Consider the following 15,721-nt stretch of genomic DNA (forward strand, 5'->3'; position numbering starts at 1 on the left):
GCTGATGGATGATTCTGCTGGTACATTCACTCAGAGCACTACATTGTCCTCGCAGTGTACAGAGCCAGATTCTGACCCTGATGAGACTCAGGTGCCCCTTCCCGCACACTATACCACCATACACGGTGACACAGAGGAAGGTGCACATGACATTGAAGAGGAGGTGATGGATGACCCAGTTGTTGACCCAGATTGGCATCCATTGGGGGAAGAGGGTGCTGCTTCCAATAGCTCAGATGAGGAGAATCACAGCAGACATCAACATCGCAACAGCTGTTATCTGGCAGTCCCAGAGCACTCCAAAGACAGGTTCCAAAAATCAAAAGAGTTGCTGGACAGCTTGTCCAGAGGGTCAAAACATCACAGCGTGCTAGGCCGCAAAATGTCTGCCAAAGTAGGAAGAGTGCAGTGTGGCACTTTTTTGAACAAAATCCTCATGATCAGGCCAAGGTTATCTGTAAGAAGTGCGCAAAGACCTTTAGCCGAGGGAAAAATCTGAAAAATTTGAATACCAGATGCATGCTTAGACATTTAACCAGCATGCACTTGCAAGCGTGGACACAACACCAAACCTCAAGTGCCACATGTGCAACTGATCACAAATAAGGCAGTCAGCAATGCTACATTGTTTCCCCCACTGTAAGCCCACCGGTTAGCACAGCAGCAAATGTTGAGGTGTCGTTGCAAGGCCACAGCAGTCAGGGAATCCCACTGTTATATCAACGAAATACTGAATCTAGGCCATCAGAAAGAACACCAACTCCATCACCATCATCAACCCTCTCTCAGTCCGCCCTGTCCACCGCTACTTCCACCATATGCAGCTCTCAAGTCCAGCTCACCCTCCCAGACACTATGAGTAGGTCAAGAAAGTACTCAGTCTCTCATCCGCGTACACTGGGTTTGAACGCCCACATTGCCAAACTAATCTCGTTTGAGATGATGCCCTATCGGTTGGTGGAAAGCGCAGCTTTCCGCGAACTCATGGCCTATGCAGTACCACGCTATGACCTACCCAGTCGCCACTTCTTCTCTTGCAAAGCCATCCCAGCCCTCCACCATCATGTGAAAGACCGCATTGTCCAGGCACTCAAGCAGTCAGTGAGTGGAAAGGTGCACCTCACAACTGATGCATGGTCCAGTCGGCATGGCCAGGGCCGTTACGTGTCCATCACTGCGCACTGGGTTAATGTGGTGGATGCAGGGTCCACAGGGGACAGCGGTGGTGGGACAGTGCTGCCTAGCCCACGGTATAGGAAACAGTTGGCTGTAGGCGTTCCACCCTCCTCCTCCTCCAGAAGCGAAAGCTCGTCCACAGAGCGCAGTCGTACGAGCACTCCATCTGCAGCTGCCACTGTTGCACAGGAGGTGTCCCCCTATCGAGCAGCTAGTGGAAAGCGTCAGCAGGCTGTGTTGCAGATGATGTGTTTGGGCGACAGACACACCGCTGAGGTGCTGGCCGAGTACTTGAAGCTACAAACTGAGTCATGGCTGGGCAGTGTACATCTTGAGGCAGGCAAGGTAGTTAGTGATAACGGCCGTAATTTTATGGCAGCCATAGCCCTTTCAAAACTCAGCCACATACCTTGCTTGGCTCACACCTTGAACCTGGTGGTGCAGTGCTAACTCAAAAATTATCCGGAGTTAACAGCCCTGCTCCATAAGGTGCGAAGACTGTGCACGCACATCCGCCGGTCGCCTGTACACTCCGTTCGTATGCAGACGCTGCAGCGATTGCTCCACCTTCCCAACCACCGCCTCATTATCGACATTGCAACAAGGTGAAACTCCACCCTGCACATGGTGGAGCGGCTGTGCGAGCAGAGGCAGGCCATAATGCATTTGTGGGAGGATACACGGCCAGGCACTTTGAGAGCAGACATGGAGTTGACAGGTGTGCAGTGGTCGAAGCTGAAAGACCTCTGTAAAGTCCTTCAGTGTTTTGAGGAGTGCACACGGCTGGTAAGCGCAGACGACGCCATCCTAAGCATGAGCATCCCACTTATGCGTCTGCTCATGCAAACTTTGACGCACCTTAAGGAGCAGGCGTCTGCAGCCAATGTTGACGAGGAGGAAGAGGTGGAGGGAATCCTTGATGACATTCAGCCATTGTCTGCTCAGGGACCTCTCCTGGACGAGTTGGAGGAAGAAGAGGAGGAGGAGGATGATGATGGGGATGATTACTTAGGGGAGGAGGATGCATCTCGTGGGGCAAGTGAAAATGTTGGCGTGGCAAGGTTTGGTACAGGGTTTGTGCGTGACTGGAGGGATGTGAATTTGCCAGAAAGTGCTCCTCCAACTAGCACTCGTAGTGCATCATTGACACCTGGAACATTGGCCCACATGTCAGATTATGCCTTGCGGATCCTAAAAAGGGACCCCCGCATTGCCAAAATGATGAACGATGACGACTACTGGTTGGCCAGCATCCTGGATCCACGCTATAAAGGCAAATTACAAAACATCATGCCACAGGAGAACCTTGACCTAATATTGGCTAATAAACAAGCAACTCTGGTAAATCGGTTGCTTGAGGTATTCCCAGCACACAGCAGCGGTGATGGTTCTCACACGAGCCGTACGGGCCAGGGGCAGCTTGGCAGAGGTGTTCATGGTGCACACAGCAGAAGTGGCATTGGAGACAGGGGTTTCATGACAATGTTGTGGACTGATTTTTCAAGTACCGCTCACACAACTGGTAATATAGCATCGATGGAAAGTGACAGGAGACAGCAGTTGTCAACTATGGTTACAAACTACTTTTCCTCCCATATCGATGTTCTCCCACACAGGTCATTCCCCTTTGACTATTGGGCTGCTAAACTGGACACCTGGCCTGAATTGGCACAATATGCCTTACAGGAGCTCGCTTGCCCAGCTGCAAGTGTGCTATCGGAAAGAGTCTTCAGTGCAGCTGGATCAATCCTGACAGAAAAAAGGACCCGTCTGTCAACCCAAAATGTGGATGATCTAACCTTCATTAAAATGAACCACGCATGGGTTTCCAAGGATTTTGTCCCACCTTCCCCTGATGACACATAGGGTGACAGAAAAATGGCTTGCTTTGGTCCACCTCTTTCTGGGACTTGACCTATTTCGCCTTTTGCATCAGCTGAATGTCCAACATCAACATATGCTACTTTCTAAAACTCCCTAACTGTGCTGCCTCCCCCCCATGGCCGGGGTCACCACCTAGCGCACGACACCGTGCGAGTGCCGTTGCCCTGGACAGGTGGGTAGGCCGACTCTTGGGCGCGGGCACTGGCACAGGGTCCCTCATAGTGCAATCAAGTGTCTCTGACGGTGGTGGTGCACACCCGCCGTCAGACACACTGCCGTACTATGAGGGGCCCAGTGCCAGTACCGACGCCCACGAATGAGCCCCCCTTGCTTGGGCAGGGCCCCAGCATTTGCAATCTTTACCTCTCGTTGCCCCTCTGCTGTGTAGTCTGGGCCGTCAAATCCATACTGTGCCTGACACCGTCTGAGCCTGCCTCCTGATGTACAGACATATCTTTTGAATGTGTACGCTATCCATACATGTTATCCTGGGATACGGTACCCTTTCTCACCTTTGTGCAATCACTTGCAAGCCATACTGGGCCTAACACCATCTGAGCCTGCCTCCTGATGTATAGACATATCTTTTGAATGTGTACGCTATCCATACGTTATCTGGGGATACGGTACCCTTTCTCACCTTTGTGCAATCACTTGCAAGCCATACTGGGCCTTACACCGTCTGAGCCTGCCTCCTGATGTATAGACATATCTTTTGAATGTGTACGCTATCCATACATGTTATCCGGGGATACGGTACCCTTTCTCACCTTTGTGCAATCACTTGCAAGCCATACTGGGCCTTACACCGTCTGAGCCTGCCTCCTGATGTATAGACATATCTTTTGAATGTGTACGCTATCCATACATGTTATCCGGGGATACGGTACCCTTTCTCACCTTTGTGCAATCACTTGCAAGCCATACTGGGCCTTACACCGTCTGAGCCTGCCTCCTGATGTATAGACATATCTTTTGAATGTGTACGCTATCCATACATGTTATCCGGGGATACGGTACCCTTTCTCACCTTTGTGCAATCACGTGTAACCCATACTGGGCGTGAGAACGGCTGGCGAGCTGTTAAGCAAGCTACAGCACCTGTGGTTTGCACACGTAAGTTTTTCATTTTTTTCAGGAATGACGGTTAGGCCTAATTCCGGAACTGCGGTTGACCTGCACTTACTGGGAAATCATTGTTCGCGAGTAATAATTGTAATCAGTGATCCCCATCACTAACGTTGTTCAGCCTGTTATCTGCACCTGTAAGCGACAAACGCTGGCCTTTTCAGTGTAGCGCACATGCAGCCACGGACATGTAAGGGCATGACACACCAGTTATTGGCCAATCTCATGTGCCAGAGCCTCACGTGTCCCTCTAGTAAGCCGGACTCGGACCGCGGGGCATGACGGAGTCTCGTTCGTTAACGGAATTAAGCTTGCAATGTGTGCATCTGTTCTGTAGCTGGCATGGTTGAGGTTGCCCGTGTTGAGTCAAATTACGCCGTAGGCTCAACTCCTGGTGGTGCCCTTTTGGACATTCCTTTAAGGTTCAGCTTTGCAACCATACTGCCCACGTAAAACAAACACTTTGCCTTCATGAACGCTGTTTGGAGGGTCATGACTCGTGGGAATAACGCCGCCCAATCAGTTAACCTGCTAGAGAGATCCTTCGTTGCTCCCAAGCATGACATCACACTCCCTAGGAGGAAGGTAATGCCACTGTGGCGACCGTACTCCTGGGGGCGACACAAGTGCACTGATGCCCAGCCACTGCTCGATGAATCTGCTGGTACATTGACCCAGACCACTACATTCCCCTCGCACGCTACCCGGCCTGAATCTGACCCTGATGAAACTCAGGTTACCCTTCCCATATACAGTTCCATCTTACACGGTGACAAAGAGGAAGCTGCAGATGAAAGTGCAGGTTCGGCCCACCCGCCATCAGACACACCACCGTACTATCAGGGGCCCTGTGCCAGTGCCGTCGCCAACGAGTGGGCCCCCCCTGCTTGCTCAGGATCACAGCACTTGCAAGGTTGAAATACTGTGCAGTGAGATGGAAGATGGGGACGACGAGGAGTCCAGACTAGTACAGGGATTCCCTAGCGAGGAGACTTATTTCATTGTTTTCAATGTTGGGACAGCAATTTTTGGGGAGCACTATACTCTGGAGAATGATAGATGGGGCCCACCATACACTGGAACATTCCAAAGGTGGACATCAGACACTGGAGCAGCATTTACAGGGCCCATTATACACTAGAGCATTAGAAATGGGGCCCATTATGTTTGGAGCATTATTTGGGCCCATAAGACAGTGGAGCTTCATCCATGGGTACCAACATATTCTGTAGCATTATGTGGAGCTCATCATATACCGTTTCAAACATTATATGGGACCAATGATTCTGTATGGAGAAATAGATGGGCCTCGTCATGAGATGTAAAAAGTGAAGTATTTTTCATTGTACTATACCGCTATTTCTCTGCCGTATCGGAGCATGATGAGTTGTGGTATGTGTTAAAGGGGCGCTCTTTCGCCCAGGGCACATGAAAACCTGGAGCCAGCCCTACCCCCCCACAACTTTAGCCAAATAACCCCCATTTTTCAGTGCGTAACTTGTATTATGAAGTTAATTAAGGTTGACCAGCTTAAGTAAGAAGAATTGATGCTTTTGGCATTCAAATGAGCACTGTAGGTGTGTTTCCTGTCCTCCTCTCACTGCCGACTTTTATTCCCCATTGACTTACATTGGGTTTCGTGTTTCGGGACGACCCCGACTTTTCCCTATAATCGGCCGATCTTGCTCGACCCGACTTTTGGAAAAGTCGGGTTTCACGAAACGAAACTCGACCATAAAAAACCAAAAGTTGCTCAACTCTAGTGACTCTCATTTCTGTAACCCCTCCCTTCTTCTCCATCTTTGAGTCTTTCTCCATCTTGGAGACACACATTTATACAGCTCTGTACAAGGAAAGTCTCTTTTTACCTACTGTAACTGTGCATTATGCAAGGATTCAGCTGAGAATAAACCTTCTACTGGACTCTTCAAACGTGCTCTTTTTCAGTTGAGTTTAAGCTATCTGAGGACATCACTAAACGTGAGTAATGGTAAACACGCCATGGGATGGCAGTCTGAGCGCCCACCATTTACAGTTCAGCCATGGATGCAGAATAGTTGGAGAAGACGACTGATAACTTTGTCTAGCTTACATATACCATTAAATCACTATTACCTTGCAGTTTAAAAACTTTTGGTCTGTCTCTGTTCCGTTGTGACATACTCAGCACCTGCACGTTGTTACATAACACTGGTATGCAGTGACACAGAAGCACAGAGCAGGGGTTAACAATTACTTATTTTATCAATACAGGGGTGACCTCCTTGCAGAGAGTAACAGGAAATAAACAGATAAAGGATGAGGGGTAAGCAGGGGAAAGAGTAGTTCAGGATTGCAGTCTATATATTAATTCCACTTAGTGTGGCTCTAGTCCGTTATGCTACAGCACAGCAAAGTGGTGTTCACTGCAATCCTCCACTCAGCCTGTGTTCCTCCGCACGCCCTCCGAAACCTGGGAGTCCTCTCTGTACCTGGCCATGATCTCTATTATGCGGCATATCTTTCCCCACAGCTTGGCATCGGTCCTCTCTGACTCCTCACTCTGGCAGGAAGCCCCCTTCTTTTCCCACGCAAACCATTTTATACCTCCCGGGCTCTCCACACCCCTTCTACACAGGTTAAGGGTTTGCTTCACCTCCGATGTTCTTCCCTCCTGCAACAGTAGGTTCAGCCCCAGCAGTTCCGGACCCAGTGCCTTGTCAGCAACCACAGCCCTACAGCAGCCCACATGGGGATAGATTTATCCGAACAAATTTCTGTTACAGCATCAAGGGCTGTTATATCATCAACCCTGCTGGGGAAAACAGCAGAGCGTTTTGCATCTTCTCAGCCTGATATGGAGGAGACCAGAATCTTCTGTACTTACTGTACAAACGCTCCTGTCCCGGCTATGAAATCCTATATGCAGTGTAAGAACTCGATATGTGATGACCACCTGACATCCCACAACAAGACACTGGATTATATACTAATAGGACCCATCAGCTCTTTTGGTTTCCAAAAATATTCCGTCAACTAGAAGTTGGAGCCTCAGAAAAGCATTTTTTCCCATTATTAAAGTGTGGGTTTCGTTAACTGGCAACAATTATGCACTAAGTGCAAGGGATGCCAAACATTAGTAGGAGGCACTCCAATACCCCTTTGAAGAGACGAAGCAGAGGGACACAGAAAACACTTTTTTCATTTTTAAGGAGTGGGTATCCTAGACTGGTAATTTACCCCTTGGGAACATTTACCCCTGGGGAATATATATACAGAAATGCTCACTTGCTATGAGCGCCAACCACCGGGCGGCACTAATCGCAATCTGGATATGACAGCCATAGAGATCTGCTGGAGACCTCTGATTTTGTCCAAACTATAGGTGAAACGAGCGCAATAGGGTTTTATCCGGGTGATTTAAAAGGGATAACAAAGAAATATACTCACCCTTTCTAGTAGAGAGTCAAGCATACAGTATAAGATCAGTTTGTCAGCCTGCTGCACGTCCAACGGTCCACACAGAGACCGCCACATGAAACTCTTTGGAATAAAATTCTTGGACTTAAAGTGCGCTGCCAGACAAAATATCAGATCCAAATCATGTAGATGAATTAACCTTTTAATTCCCAATGCGTTTCGAAGTCCATAATACTTCTTCCTCAGGGGATGACATATACTTAGCGGGTTAACAGCTCTGGGTGGATCACAATTCCACCTGTGGCTGTTAGAGGCAAATATCAGCTATTCAAAACAGCTGACATGTGCCGGGAAAATTGTGGGCTCAGCGCCAGAGCCCATATCAACGGGAGGGATTCCGATGTGGGCGTACTATTATGCCCAATGTCAGAAAGGGGTTACAATAGTAATATCAATTCTTGATGGATATTCCCATGTTGGAGAAGGGGGCAGCATGAGGGGGCATTTAAGATAGGGATAGTGTGGTGTCTACACCTGATAAGGGTAGACAGTGTGATAGTTATAGCTTATAAAGAGGGACAGTGTGGAAGTAATGCCTAATAAGGATAGACTTTTGGTGGTTATAGTCAATAACGGCACATGGAATGGAGTTAATGAAGATGAAAACCAATGGCTGTAAACCATAATTTTTATTTAAATACTGCAAAAGGGCAGATCCCACTCTCATACTCATAGGGGTTTTAACTTTTTCATATGTATCTTTTAATTCTATCCTGCCATCTAAATAAATTTTCCTTTTATTCAATTCACATGTGAAGACAAATACCTTCCATAGCAAAGACAATATTTTTTAGGAGAGGACATTTTGTAGGGCATGTACCATGAGAGTAAGAGTCTTGGGTCATATTTTGAGCATGGAGCGTAGTGAAGTGCAATTGTCTATTCAGGGGCTCAGCAACATATTTTTTTTATTTAAAGAGGATATAAACACACTAAGTGCATTGGAGAACATAGTGGAAATAAGGCTATCTTCAGCTGAAGATCTTTGATCACATATGTTCAAATAATTTAATTTCCTTGTATGATAGAATCACTGACTGGGTCAATCAGGGAAATGCTGTAGATATAGTATATCTTGACTTCAGCAAAGCATTTGACAAAGTATCTTGCACTATCCTTATTGAAAAAATGACTAAGTATGGAATGGACAAGGCAACTGTTAGGTGGATTCATAAATGGCTTAGTGATCGGACCCAAAGAGTGGTCGTAAATGGCTGCACATCCAGTTTGAAGATTGTCTCATGTGGGGTACCACAGGGCTCTGTCCTGGGCCCTGTATTGTTCAACATCTTTATCAATGATTTAGATGAAGGAATTGAGGGTAAACTGATTAAATTTGCTGATGACACAAAGCTAGGAGGGATAGCTAATACTAGAGAAGAGAGAGAGAGGATTCAAAAAGATATAAATAAACTGGAGCAGTGGGCAGCAACAAACAGAATGGTTTTTAACAGGGAAAAATGCAAAGTACTACATCTGGGCAATAAAAATGAAAAAAGCATATATAGAATGGGAGGAATAGGGCTAAGCGACAGCACATGTGAAAAAGACTTGGGTATACTAATAGATCACAGACTGAATATGAGTCAACAGTGTGATGCAGCAACAAAAAAGGCAAATGCAATTCTAGGATGTATTAACAGAAGCATACAGTCTAGATCACGTGAAGTCATTATTTCCCTCTACTCCTCTTTGGTCAGACCTCATCTGGAATACTGTGTCCAGTTTTGGGCACCACATTTTAAAAAAGACATCAGCAAACTGGAGCAAGTTCAGAAAAGAGCGACCAGAATGGTGACCGGTCTGCAAACCCTGTCTTATGAGGAAAGGTTGCAGGATTTGGGAATGTTTAGCGTGCAAAAGAGAAGACTGAGAGGAGACTTAATAGCTGTCTACAAATATCTCAAGGGCTGTCACATTGTAAAAGGATCAACTTTATTCTTATTTGCACAAGGAAAGACTAGAAGCAATGGGGTGAAACTGAATGGGAGGAGACACAGATTAGATATTAGAAAATTTTTTTTGACAGAGTGATCAATAAGTGGAACGGGCGGCCACGAGAGGTGGTGAGTTCTCCTTCAATGGAAGTCTTCAAACAGAGGCTGGACAGACATCTGTCTGGGATGATTTAGCGAATTCTGCTTTGAGCAGGGGGTTGGACCAGATGGCCCAGGAGGTCCCTTCCAACTCTACGATTCTAATTTAAGCTATCTTTCAGATAATGTGTGAACAGCTCCAATTCATTCCTGGTTCCACTCCACACAAAAAAATAGCAAAGTCAGTGTTTCAAGTTACTATTGCAACAATCAATAAATACAAATTTATTTTCAAAAAATAAAGATCATACAATATATTGCACAACTTGGAGCAACAGGAGACCCCATTGATGTTCTCTGTAACTGCAAGAAAAATTCAGAACTAAACCGAAAATAATTCCTGGATAAAATAATTTCAAGGAATGAAATGAGGAATGTGATGTTCTCATTAGACAAGAGATGGTATAACAGAGCGGGTATAACGAGAGAGGGTATAACAGAGAGGGCATAATGAGAGATGGTATAACAAGACAGGGCATAATGAGAGAGGGCATAACGAGAGAGGGCATAATGAGAGAGGGCATAACAGAGAGGGCATAACGAGAGAAGGCAAAACAAGAGAAGGCATAACGAGACAGGGCATAATGAGAGAAGATATAACGAGACAGGGCATAACAAGACAGGGCATAATGAGAGAAGATATAATGAGACAGGGCATAACGAGACAGGGCATAACGAGAGAGGGCATAACGAGACAGAGCATAACGAGACAGAGCATAACGAGAGAGGGCATAACGAGAGTGGGCATAACAAGAGAAGGCATAACGAGAGAGGGTATAACAGAGGGTATAACGAGAGAGGGCATAACGAGAGTGGGCATAACGAGAAAGGGCATAACAAGAGAAGGTATAACAAGACAGGGAATAATGAGAGAGGGCATAACGAGAGAGGGCATAATGAGAGAGGGCATAACGAGAGAGGGCATAATGAGAGAGGGCATAACGAGAGAGGGCATAATAAGAAAAGTCATGACGAGACAGGGCATAACAAGAGAAGGTATAACGAGACGGCATAACAAGACAGGGCATAATGAGAGAGGGCATAATGAGAGAGGGCATAACGAGAGAGGGAATAACAAGACAGGGCATAATGAGAGAAGGCATAACAAGAGAAGGTATAACGAGACGGCATAACAAGACAGGGCATAACGAGAGAGGGCATAACGAGACAGGGCATAACAAGACAGGGCATAACGAGAAAGGGCATAATGAGAGAGGGCATAACAAGAGAAGGCATAGCGAGAGAGGGTATAACCAGAGAGGACATAACAAGAGAAGGTATAACGAGACAGGGCATAACGAGAGAGGGCATAACGAGAGAGGGCATTGGTGAATAGGGGTCCTGAATAAATAAGTAGTGAAAGTGTTAAAATATACATTGAAATTTGAAACATGGTAAACTAAAATTGATTTCTGTTGATATTACAGTAGCTGAGTGTGAAGAACTAAGATGGAGACTTGTTGGACCCTTTCTATATCACATTCCTATGAACAGTCAGAAAACAATATGAGGAAAACAGTAAAGTAAAAAGAGTGGAAGATGACAATGTCATACAGGTGTGCTTAACATAAAGACCATAGCAATGTCCCACAGTCTAGAAGCACCTGGAGTCCGGTATATCCATGATGAGCACTGGTAAACTGATCCTTCATGTCGGATATACCAGTCATTCTGATCCAGGGCTATTGCTTCTGTACCCGTGCACCCAGCTGCAAGAACCCAACTGATACACATTAATGAAACTTGCTGGAATCATCTAGACCCGGGTCAACAACCTTTGGCAGTCCAGTTAGGCAACTACAACATCCAGCATTCCTGGTGGCTGTCAAGGCATATTGAAGCTTGTAACTGGAGAACTAAAGGCTCTTGACCCACTCATAGTGTAGACCAAATGGTCTGGAAAACCTGTAATAAAAGATCTGGCTATTGGAGAGTGGAGAGAAGAGTAGACTTTCACTTTATCAGTAAAGTCTGGATATTTTACAGCCTGATATACACCATTAAGTGATGGGTGCATGAACCCTTAAAGAGTGGTCTTAAGAAGGAGTTAGAGGGAGCTGAGTGAAGAAGTCTGTGTCCGGGGAAAACCCTGCTGTAGTGTCTATGAAGAGCCAGTAAGTGATAGTTGGTGACATTTGTTCTTGATTCACTGCTCCAACTCTTCTTGATGCTGCTCTCCAACAAGACTAAGAAGACTGATCAACTCACCAGGAAGTGTCCAAGATCCTTGTCCAATTCCAATCGTGTAAAAGGAGAAGCAGTGTCTGGCACTTCACAGTATTAATAATCCAAAATATTACTTGTCATGAATTAAACATCTCGTCTTTCCCCAGTGTGACACTTTATACACTGGAAGTCTCATCACATGAGGAGAACAGTAAACTGGAAGAATCACACAAGCATCACATGAACCATCAGTAATCAGACCCGGATATACAGATACAAAGTACATACACGTGAAATAAAAAAAAATTAAAAAAAAGAACAGTTCAGGTTTACCTGTGAAAAAGTTTTAGTCCTATTTCTTGCATTTTTGTAAATTTGTCACATTAACCCATTAACTTTACTTCACAGATCTATCAATCATGAGAGCTGGTAAATGACCATTCCATGGCTGACACACCAGTTGTGGTGATCAAGAGAGTATTGCCTCTGTACCCATATGCACAGCTGATATAATAAGCCCCTGAGATTGGGGAGAACATCGATCCCCACAGTGTAACCCTCTAGATGCTGCAGTCATTAGTGACCACAATGTCTTCGAGGTTAGTAAAAAAGAGCTTGGCTTGTCAGTCCAATGCCTGACAATTTATTAGACGACTGTTTTGCTTCAATTTTTTTGCACTTTGTACCACCTTTTTAGGCTGAGCAACTTGTCTGTATAACGTTCCATAAGCAGGTGTCTGAAAAAAATGTTTTCAATAAATCCCACACACAGAATGAGAGAAGAAATAAGGATGAGCTTCTGGCTATTGAGACTCTGAATAAGGGCTCAAACGCACTTGCGAAAGACTCGCACGATTCCGGCACTGGGAGTGGAGCGTGCAGCTAGTATGTTCCCGAACATAGAAATTTGAATTAAGTTGGTTTCAGATGAATTTTGTAAGATACCGAGAACCTGATACGTAGCTAGGGTTTTGGTTCAGGGGAGGCTCCTCGGGGTCTGAGACAGCATTTACAGCTTTCCAATGAACATCACAGTAAGCCGTGGTGGGTGAAGGATCAGTGTAGACCTCCTGATACCACATGCAACAGATCAGCCTGCTTTCATGCTGAGCCACACTCAGGTGGCACAAATATCATATACATTTCGTAGACTTCTTGTGATGGTCACGTGTGACTGGACACACTGCCTCCAGCAGGGCGAATTTATATGACACACGCGACCCTGGATACACTGCCTCCAGTAGGGCGAATTTAAATGAGACATACAGCCGGATACACCGCCTCCAGCAGGGTGAATTTAAATAATAAGGGGAAACACCAGGGAAACCGAGACAATGGAGGGCCCTGCGATATGGACGTGGAGACCTCCTGCACTCCCCTGAGCCAGTCTCTACACTCCTAACAGTCCCTATACAGGCACCGCACCTGTCGCAGAGCTGGAACCTAAGAACCCTAGCTCACCCTGCACCTATCCCTTACTAGTGAAATGGACGGTGCAGAAACTAATCCCATCACTGCACTGAAACACACATAAGGGAAGTCACAAACAGGGAAACACCACTTAGCTTTGCTCTGCTGCTATTGCTCCAAGCAACAGAGTCAACCACCAGAATTCAGCTTCCACCTGAAGCTACTACACCAGAGCTCTGCCTGAGCTGCAAGGAACTCCTCTCAGTTGTTCCTTCCTCCACCAGACTTGGTTGGAAATGAGAAGTAACACCAACAGTGATTTCAACCACCTGACCCTCTTTTATAGGTCAGAGCCAGAGCAATCACACCTGCTTTATAATCACGTGCACTAAACTAAAGTAACCAGAGTGCATTGACCCTAACGGCCACCGGGGGCAAAACAAGAACTGAAACCACCACAGTGTAATGACCCTAATTGCCACCGGGTCAAAACTAGAACTTTAAGCACTCAGCTTAAGGAAAAAAAGGTTACTAGTGCTACACATTTACAAAAATTAGTGGCAGATGTGGTAGGGGGCCGGATTGGGGGGTGGTCCACTGCTTACCACGACCAGACGATGCAAAGATGAGACGGAGGCAGATTCCAATTGTAACAGGTCCGCGTTTATTGGCCGTCCTCCTGATGACCATAGCCATACACCGCAGCACAATTACATCTCTCCGTTTCCAGGCCCTGGTACCTTTACCTTTCCTGCAGTTGTGATGACGTCCCTCGTGGATCTTTCGCTGGGGCTGTCCTGGACCAACCTACCGCCAGCGCTTCACCTGCCCGAGGTCGTCGTCCAATTGGTACCCCCGGGGCATCATCTGTCCTGCGGTCCGTTGTGTCAGGGCCATCCCCCTGACTGTCTCTTCCTGTCAGTCCCCTGGTCAAGTTCTTCCACCGTTCTCAGTCTTCTGTCCTGAGTCTTCTCCTGAGCTCTTCCCAGGACTAGCCTAACCAGGACCCCCAACCTGTCCTATTTATCCCCTCTCTCACTGGGAATTTCCCTCCTGGGTTCCTATCTCCCTGCCCTTCATGACTAAGCAGTTTATATAGCCGTAAGCTGATGTCAAGTCCTGAACTACACTCCCCCCTGCCATCTTGTGGTCAAATTTCGGTACTGCACTCCATTTTCTGTCTTTCCCTGCTGTTACCTTTCTGTCATTGCAAATCTCCGTCTATAGTGCACAAGTTGTCCCCTCCTACTTCCAGTCAAGTCTGTCCATCAAGTCACCTTCACCACACAGACACCAAAAAAATGGCATCGATTGCAATAGATTAGAACTAGTTTAGCGATGACCCGCCACCTCTTCAACTACAGCCAGTCCAGCAGATGGAGACTGTAATGGGCAAGGTGGTAAAATCACTGTTTCATATCCCTCTGAAAGCCTGGCAGGAGCGTAACTAGTTGGCCTACCAAATCCCTATTCGGACAAGTGGCAGCAGGTGAAAACTGCAACCCAAGGAAGGACAAAGAGGTGACACCAGGTGCTACTCCACGGCTGACCTACAAAAGTTGGCAGCTGACCCCCTACAGTGGGTAAGCTGCTAATGTCCAAAGAAGGGATGAAAAATGCAGGCAGGCACTGTATGAACTCTGAGACCATGGGTGCAGAATGGAGTGGCTGAGAAATAGAACAGCACTGGCAGGTGCAGTCTGGACCAGGTGTTAGACAGATGGGTCCTGGCAGGTGAGATCTGGACCAGTTTATGGACAGAAGAGCACATGCTGGTATAAGCAGACAGGCACAGACAGGCAAGAGCAGACACGTACAGGGTAGACAAGCAGACAGGCTGACCTGTAGAACCTTACAACAAGCAAGCATGCAAGGCAAGCTAACAATGTAGCTCAGGCACCTCCATATTGGAGAAGCCTTAAATAGAAGGTGTTGCCCAGCTCTAGGCTGGGAATATCTTAGATTGATGTGGGCAGTCACTTTAAGAGGGAGGGAGCATGCGCATGTGCCCTTTAAGCTTAGTTCCCAGTCCTACAACTGAACCTTGCTGGACACCAACACATAGGGGGCGAGATGAGGAGGTGGTGTGTGAATGTGAAACACTCAATGTCCTGTCTGTTACGAGAAGATCCACCAACGGGCCAAGTCTGTAATGTCAACAGATCAGAAAGTCTGTAGTAAGAGGGAATGGTCCACTGTGTCAAAGACAGATGCCAGGTCCAGGAGAGGGAGGAGGACAAACTAGCGTCGCTTTCATTTGGCAGTTAGTAGTTCGTTGGTGACTTTAGTCAGGGTAGTTTCAGTGGAATGGTGCGGTCTGAAGCCAGATTGTAAGCGGTCAAAGAGGTAGCAAGAAGACAGGTGGGAGGACAATTCAAAATGGACGTGTTGTTACAGTAGTT

General features: G+C 46.7%; 1 protein-coding gene across 1 annotated transcript in view; it reads right to left on the minus strand.

Moving 5' to 3' along the window:
• The window catches only part of LOC141047911 (cytochrome P450 2B19-like), a 310,299-nt gene extending 298,191 nt beyond the window's left edge, over positions 1–12,108 (minus strand). The window contains exon 1 of the mRNA XM_073543231.1: positions 11,952–12,108. The gene's annotated coding sequence lies outside the window, so the exon portion shown is untranslated. The remainder of the gene's footprint in view (positions 1–11,951) is intronic.
• Positions 12,109–15,721: the final 3,613 nt, after the last annotated feature.

Source organism: Dendrobates tinctorius, unplaced genomic scaffold (genome assembly GCF_039654945.1).
Source record: "Dendrobates tinctorius isolate UK_male_01 unplaced genomic scaffold, ASM3965494v1 ptg000130l, whole genome shotgun sequence".
NCBI classification, from domain to species: Eukaryota; Metazoa; Chordata; class Amphibia; order Anura; family Dendrobatidae; genus Dendrobates; species Dendrobates tinctorius.